Below are 8,971 nucleotides of genomic sequence, written 5' to 3'. Positions count from 1 at the left end.
TCGATAAAGAGGGAGTACTGTATATATATATATATTATTTTTTTTTCCTTTTAGTTGTTCTCCATCAATATAACATTACACTGGTACTACCCAGCCATCTACATCATAAAACTTTATCCTTTTAAAAGTTTTCCCCAAATATTTGCTTAACTATTTCACGGCGGGGTTTCAGCTTAGAAAAATTGTGCTCGCTAATTTATCATTATGGCAGGATTAAAGGCAATCCCTCAAGTTTTGCCATACAGCATGGGCAATATTCTTTGTGTGAATGAGTCAGTGTACTTCATCATGTTGAAGGAGACTAACAGTATGATATGTTTATGCTGCTGCCAACTCAACCTCAGTGGAAAGGCAAGACAGTGCTAATTACCACAATTATCAGTGCATTAGAAACTTAGTTTCACTTATGTTGCTGGAAAGACATCAAACAATAGCAGATAATCCAAGATGAAAATGTAAATAAATTAATTAATCTAGAACTTGAGTCTACATCATACAAACTTTAATTGCCATTGTTTGCACTTTCAACCTGCCTTACTATGGAACAAAAATACCGAGGGAGGTTGTACAATATAACTACTGCAATGTGTCTGATACAACAATCTATAAGTATGTAACCATTACATATTCTATTCATAAAATCCCAAACAATAGGAAAAAATTAATATCCAAATTTTAAACTTACTCATAGCCCAGGGAGGAATTTTCCTCTTAGGAGCACTGTCCTCATCAGTTGAGTCATCACTCTCAATATCATTTATATCATAATTATTAATATTTTTCTTATATTTCTTGGAGTTTGGTGTAATGTCATAACTATCTTTGTTTTTCCCAGTAGAACTTGACTGAGACGGTCCAGTAGTTTTGGAAAATGTGGTATTAAGACCATTTTCCTTGTTATCACTTAAAGTGAATGTATGATTTAGTCCAGTTTCCTTGTTATCAGCTAGTGCAATCTGTAGGAAAATTACAGTGTGAGATATATAATCATAAGATGAATAAAAGCATTACAACATAATAATCAACAAAATACAATAGAGAATGCTGACAAACTAACCTGAGCACTGAAGCTACAGGTTCATGTGGAAAGTGGACATGAAGATGTTACTAAGGAGCTAAGAAATAATAAATTTGAGAAAAGGATTAGAGGAATACTGATGGAATACAGGCATAATAACACATTAAACAGAACTGAGCAAAAGATGATGTTATCTAAAGGAAGTTCTGCATTAATTACCAATTGTTAAATAATGCAGCAAAAGGAAAATAAGTACTTTAGTTTTTACCTTTTTAACTGCTGAGCTTGTCAATTTAGCTTGTTGTAACTCAGCAATGCGCTGTGCTTCAAGCAATTTAAGGTATTCTAACTCCTTTTTCTCACGGGCGATGCGTTCTACCTCAGCAATTTTTCTACAAAAGAAAATTTTTCTGATATACTACAGTTTCTTCAATAACTAATAAAGCAGAATAAATTAATCATGACTTCACTGGTGCAATTAAAAACAAAAACATCAATGGAATTTTTTTTTTTAGATTTTTTTACGTGGCTAAATTAACCTACCTGTCATATTAAATATATACCGTATATATAGTGTACTATATGTATTTGTAGTACAAGCTTAAGTCTCTCATGGTTAAACATATATGGTATTATTGTTAATAATAAGAAGCATCCAATACAATATGTTGTTAAAGATTATCTAAATACAGTAGAAGTCCAAAAATCCGGACTGCTTGGGGATTGGGTCAGTCCAGATTTTCGGATTTTCCGGATTCTCAGGCAGTACTTTTAAAATTCAAATTTAAGGAGGAATAAAGAAGAGATGAACAGATACATTTTGATAGTTTATTCATTAGCAAATATAGCATGCTTCATTTATCAAAATGAGCAGTTTTAAAGAAAAAGCTGTGAATTCTAGAATTTTATTCTTTGCCTTTTTTATATCATAAATTGTAGACTTTACAATGTTGTATGTTTCCATTAGAACAGTATTGCTCACACCACGTTCTATTTTAATTATTTAAAGTTTGTCACCCAATTTCAACGTGTTCTTCTTTCTCTTCACACAACGGAGTTTATCTACTTCAGGAGCCATTATTATGGGCTCTGTAAATGGAAAGAGTAGGACTCAAAATTACATACGTTGTCACAGTTTGATTGCTCGTTTTAAAGTGGCGATCGCTTGTTGTCGCTGTGCAGCTGTGGCGCTCACGCATGCGCACATACACACAAAAGCCAGCTAAAAAAAAAAAAAAAAAAAGTTTGAGTTTTCGAAAAGTCCGGATTCTCGGGTGGTCCGGATTTCTGGCATCCGGATTTTTGGACTTTTACTGTATATTAATAGTTTTTTTTATTATTCTTAAGAGGAAATACTGAGTGTTTAACTTAGTGTGGATGTACGTACAACCACCTCAAAAAGCCTGTCTCTCCTTCCAAACGAATCAGAATCGAAACTAAACAAATAATTTAGCACCAGCTGTGATGAGATCATGCGCTACATCTACCACCGAGTATTGATTATAATGTCCCTTACATGAAGATGTTATACACATTCCCTCTAAAATTTTGTTCTGATTGTAATAGACCAAAAATATTGAGAGAGAGAGAGAGGGAGAAAATTACACTTTCTTTTTCATTGGTGTTGTTACCCTGAACCTATCTCTCTCTCTCCAGGCAAAGATGGCATGTTATTGACGTTTTCAAGGACAAAGGGCATAATTAAAATTATTCCCTTGATCATTATGACACAGAAATTTCAACATATTTTACATAGGCATCAATAATATGTTAATACCCCGGTCATTGCAAATGATGTGTCCCTAAAATTCATTGCGAATATCAGGATAATTTCTCCCATAAGAATTAATATAATTATATAATTGGTGGAGGTGTAATGTATTAAAATAAGTACAATACCATAATACAATACAAAACAACACTGCAGAAACACATTTTATTAGCCAAGCATCTTTAGCCTGCAAAAAGGTCACATTATTATACATCCATGGTATCCCTCCCAACCCCCTGGTCGGGGATAATCATATTTTTCTTTTATGGCCCAAACACCCCAAAATGACACTTGAAAATCTGCCTCGTTTAAAGGTGCTGCGAGACATTTAAATCCAGGGCTGGTGCAGTATTCCCAAACCTCTACTCGCTTCCAGTGCTGTCACAGTACTACTGGTTTGTCTTGCAGCCACATATATACATAATGATCACACACACACACACTGTAGGAGGGAGGGAGGTAGGTAGGTAGGTAGGTAGGGAGGGAGGGAGGGAGGTAGGGAGGGAGGGAGCAATGTAGGTGGAAGGCATGTGAGAGAGGGAACAGGGTGGGATGGAGGTAGCAGTATGGGAGGGAGGGAGGGAGCTAGTGTAGGAGGGAGGAAGGGGTGTGGGTGGATGTAACTATACAGTGGGACGGACTGGTAGGGGTAGGTGAAATGGAGGGAGTACTGGACGTTCCTGGAGATGAAGAGGACACCAACCCTCTCTCCTCTACTTGCTGTTTATCAGTGTTGTTTTCCTCTTGTTCAAACACATAGTCTTAGTCACTATCATTATCATCACGTTCAATATCCCTATCAATGCATGCCTCTGTCAATCTATACTCATCTTCACCCCTACCAAATAATTTAGAGTATGTCTCAACCTGATTGAGTGACCGGTTACGTTCACATGCCATGGCTATCGAGAGACTACTGTGTAGTCCCAGGGCCTTGACTGTGAGGAGAGATGGGAGGGTGGGGCCCCCTGGGGAGAGATGGGAGGGGGGGGAACATTTACACAAACAGATTATGGTAGCTAGAATCAATTTCAAAGGTGCGGGAAAAGCAGATTTGGAAAACGTTCTAATACGTGACTGACCAGAGATAATAATATCGGTGATCACGTAATTGAACGTTAATGACCAGTTATGGGTTAAAATAAGCATAGAATATTGATTCACCATGGGTGTAAAAAATTCACTTACTGTAAAGACACACCGACACAAATGTTGTTAATAATTACTAAACTTTGTGATTGTGTGTATAAAATGTGTGAATGAGTAGGAGGCAATACGAAAAAAATTTTGACACAGTATCGACACTACCACACAACGCAACAGATCAAAGCAGACAGAGAGAACTCTTTCGCATGGCCTGGTGTATGAATACACAGCAAAAACAATTAACTATGCAGCCTGCTCACATAGCTTGAGCCACCAAGCACCAGAGATGACACACACCTCCAGCATGTTCCTTATTTTGCTCCTGAAAAGTTAAATATCATCATACATAGAAAACAAAACTCCATTATGAAAACACATATGGCCTCCACCCAAAAAATCCCACCAAGCACATTATATATGCAATAATGCACAGCCACACATTAATCCTTTATCATGCCTAAAATAAACCAAATTAAATGACAGTAACCAGCAGAAATATTCCATTAAATTGGAAATGAAGAGAGATGCAGGCATAATTAACGACCATTAAAGAGGAACAAAATTTACAGCATAATCAGCCGAGTCTTGGGGTCAGAAGTCCATAGCTGGTAACAGCATCGTACCTGGCATCTCTGCCAAGCACTACTTCTGACAGAGGAATACAGTATGAGTGCAGCAGCTAGTTAGCTTGTGCAGTTTGAAACAAATTTACTGTAGCATATTGTAATTATTTCTTTCAATTTTCTAATTCGCTTTGCGGATAAGCAAGGTATGCTTTGCGAATACAGATACTGAACTAAGTATAGAATATGCCTGTTAAAATATAAATTGCGAATAAGTGGGGTCATGATTAACGTTTCAATTGAAAAGTGCAATAAAAGCCATTATGCTTGAGATAAGACATACAAATATTATAAAGCACATACGACCCAAATGATATCTTATTGTCCACCACCAGCAAAACTTCGCCCAGCAGCGGGGAATGTATGGAACAGCTTCACTCCCTGTTTTTACTTAAAATTTGAATTATCTCTCTAATTTTATGAATTTACACACCCTCACAGATGAGTCACAGACATGAGGGCTCGGAGCAGTATAGTCACCTCTCACTTTACACGGATTTAATTAGCATGTTCTTAAAATAACACTAGCATTAAGTTAACACCTATTTTTAAATAACACAGTTTTCAAAAGAGTCCCATTGCGCCAGGCAGCATAGTTCTACATCTCATTGCTTTCCTACTTTACAAAAAAGGAAAGAGTAACAATCACCTTAACCTCAGCCATCAACATATGGTAACTCGAAAGCTCCCACTTCTCCCCATTCACCTGCTCTGTCATCTGATTCAAATGACTAACTCCCCCAGTAACCCCCACCTCTCCTCCACCACTAGTTCCTGCATGCCATCTCAGCCATCATTCAATGTTTACGTTCGCACAAATTTTCATTTAAAATCTATTTTCTTACTACTGTATTATTAGATTTGCTTCTATTATTGTATTATTATTGTTAATATATTTTTGTAAAAAAAACATACTGAAGGAAATAGATCCACAAATTAAAGTTTTTAGGGAGCGCTTCCCCTAACCCCCGCCATTTCCTTTATTTATGGGATAATTAGGTTTGATTTACACGGTCATTCTCAAGAACGTAACTACCATATAAATTGAGAGATGGCTGTACACAGCTTGTTCCAAAATGAGCAATCCTCAGTGAAGTGAGAGGTGCACCAGGCGAGCAAAACTGAGGTACTTGGATGTGCATTAATAAAAGCAACCAGTGGAGTTATGGTCTCCAGTTTGTGCAGTGGGCAATGAATAAAATGTACGGTACCATGAAACCACCAAAATGGTACCTTACCAGTTGTGTTTCCTATGGAAGAAAGTGCTTACAAGATAAGCACAAAAACTGTAATTGAAAACACACTTGCTTGACACCAGATAGGGTTATTGCACTACAATGGTATTAAATAAGGTGATATTCCCCAGAAATAACTTGGTATTCAGAAATTTTCCCACACAGAGTACCTGTGGAGATCCATCAATTAAAAGGTGCCACTGTAGAAGTAGCTGTCTAACATAGCAGGGCTCTCATTAGATAGACAGTCTTCATTGCAACAGAGCCTGTTATAGCCATAAATCATGTGGTGGGGAATGGGGGAAAATGAAAATTCTCCCAATAATGGACAGAGCTTGTATGGATTAGTTTGGTACAGTATTGGCAGGGTTTACTGTAATTTTATTTAATACACTTACTGTTTCCTTTCTTCCTCTTGACGACGGCGTTGCTCTGCCAGATATAATAGTTTTTCCTCCTCATTTTGCTTTTCTTCTTCCTTTAATTTCCTTGACTCCTCTTCCTGTTTCCTTCGTTCTTCTTCCTGGTTTCATAAATTAGAAATGGAGTCACAATCATTTTAAAGAAAAAATACACAGAAAGATGAAGTGTATGTAACCTGACTTTTAATATACTGTAAACCCTCGATAACTCGGAATTTTATACAACTCGGCATGGATATGTTCTCGGAATGGTTTCTTTTTTTTTACGGGGATTAGCCCACCCGGGCACAGGTCACTTGACCCACATCAGGGCCTGGGGGGGGGGCGAAGATATAATAATAATAATAATAATAATAATAATAATAATAATAATAATAATAATAATAATAATAATAATAATAATAATAATAATAATAATAATAATAATAATAATACGTTAGTATTACCCCGCCTAACGCGGTTTCACTTAACGCGTTTTATCATATACGCGGTGCCTCGCCAGAGCTGAACTTTCACTTAACACGGATTTTTTCCACATATACGCTGTGAGTGTCCGGCTGGAGACGCTATTTTTAGATTTGCCCCACCCTGCCTGACTGCCTGTTTTAGCTCATAAAATTCATACAAATTACCCGGCCAGAATATAATTTACATTGCTGGAATTCTTATAATTTGGTGATCATTTTGAATATAAACATCATATTTTTGCATTAGACATACAAATTTTAGATAAAAAAATTTTCAAATTAACTATGTTATCTTTTGTGCAAAATATATGACATTTATATTCAAAATATTCCTGGTCTTACAAGGAATCCAGCAATGTCAATTATATTATCCTAACTTTAGTTTGAGGTATTATTTATTAAAATTTAGTGGTTATCCCACACATCTCCTTGGGATGGTGGGTGGGGGGGAGGGACGGACCGACCGACCATCTGTTACCCAGTGAAGAATTATTTTTTTTTTTATTAACTGAAGATATTTGTTTTAGCTCATAAAATTCATACAAATTACCCGGTCAGAATATAATTTACATTGCTGGAATTCTTATAATTTGGTGATCATTTTGAATATAAACATCATATTTTTGCATTAGACATACAAATTTTAGATAAAAATTTTTCTCAAATTAACTATGTTATCTTTTGTGCAAAATATATGACATTTATATTCAAAATATTCCTGGCCTTACAAGGAATCCAGCAATGTCAATTATATTATCCTAACTTTAGTTTGAGGTATTATTTATTAAAATTTAGTGGTTATCCCACACATCTCCTTGGGACGGTTGGTGGGGGGTGGGGGGGAGGGAGGGACCGACCGACCATCTGTTACCCTGTGAAGAATTATTATTTTTTTTATTAACTGAAGATATTTGTTTTAGCTCATAAAATTCATACAAATTATCCGGTCTGAATATAATTTACATTGCTGGAATTCTTATAATTTGATGATCATTTTGAATATAAACATCATATTTTTGCATTAGACATACAAATTTTAGATAAAATTTTTTCTCAAATTAACTATGTTATCTTTTGTGCAAAATATATGACATTTATATTCAAAATATTCCTGGTCTTACAAGGAATCCAGCAATGTCAATTATATTATCCTAACTTTAATCTGAGGTATTATTTAATACTAAATGTTAAAAACCCTGGAAGGGAGGATTGGTGGGGGGTGGGGGGGAGGGTTGGGACTGACCACGCGGTTGGAAGAGGGGGGGAGGCAAGGTTGAGTCCATTATTTGAATGGACATTAACTTGGCGACTGTATTTCTCTATTTCTCTTAAGTATTAATTGTGTGCATGTACCATCATAAACTTAAGATGTTATTTTTACTACAACATAGGTATGTGCCTTCAAAAAGTGGAGTTTGGGGGTCGGGCCGGTTTCTATTGGAATTAATCCCATATGTTCTGTTGTTCACTTAACGCGGATTTCACTTAACACGGGACCCTCTGGGTTCAATTGACCGGGTCGGAATTTACTGGACTTTAATTTCTCACTTGACTTGGGGTTTATTAAAAATTAATAGATGGTAATGGCAGTGGAAGCGCCCCTTTGAGAAAAATCCCGAACCAGCACAAGAACACTTAAATCTTCTAAACAAAATGAACTGTCCGTGACCCGTGGAAGGATAGCGTCTGTGACTGGGATGAATGAGACACACTGTAAAATTTAGACACTTATATTCCCTCCAACACTACAAACACAATCAAATAATGGTACACCAATATGCGCACCTCTTAACTTAAACTTAAAACACTACTCTGGGGACTAAAAATTATACATGATATAGAAATTATTAGAAACACAGGCAACAATAAATTTGAAGTATTAAGAAATGTTGCTTGCACACATGAAACAGGCCTTAAGGGCTTTCACAAAATAATATCAGTCACTTAGGAAATGGTATTAAAAAATAAGAAATTAACTACTCTACAATGAATAGGCCTTAAGGGCTTTCAACAAAATAATACCAGTCACTGAGGAAATGGTAATAAAAATAAGAAATTAAATACTCTACAATGAATAGGCCTTAAGGGCTTTCAACAAAATAATAGCACCCCAACAGATGCACACTTCCTAACCTAACTTAACCACTACTCTGGGGAACAAGGTTATACCTGAGATCAGAATTATGAAGAACAATTAGATGCATTAAAAGAATCAAATCACAGTATCACTCTGGTTCCAGTTAATGGCACAAACATTCAAAAACAATACTATCAAAATTATTTAGGACT

At 36.0% G+C, this 8,971-nt stretch overlaps 1 long non-coding RNA gene across 1 annotated transcript; it reads right to left on the bottom strand.

The window, feature by feature from the left end:
• Positions 1-512: 512 nt before the first annotated feature.
• Positions 513-6,348, bottom strand: LOC121866127. The gene is made up of 3 exons (XR_006088895.1): positions 6,192-6,348; positions 1,287-1,410; positions 513-956 (listed from the first exon to the last, which is right to left on the bottom strand). It is a non-coding gene; the product is annotated as an uncharacterized LOC121866127 (long non-coding RNA).
• Between the last annotated feature and the right edge of the window lie 2,623 nt (positions 6,349-8,971).

The sequence above is a fragment of the Homarus americanus genome, unplaced genomic scaffold, assembly GCF_018991925.1.
Source record: "Homarus americanus isolate GMGI-L3 unplaced genomic scaffold, GMGI_Hamer_2.0 scaffold36186, whole genome shotgun sequence".
NCBI classification, from domain to species: domain Eukaryota; kingdom Metazoa; phylum Arthropoda; class Malacostraca; order Decapoda; family Nephropidae; genus Homarus; species Homarus americanus.
The sequence above is the reverse complement of the archived record's forward strand: the minus strand, read 5'-3'. Positions and strand labels throughout refer to the sequence as shown.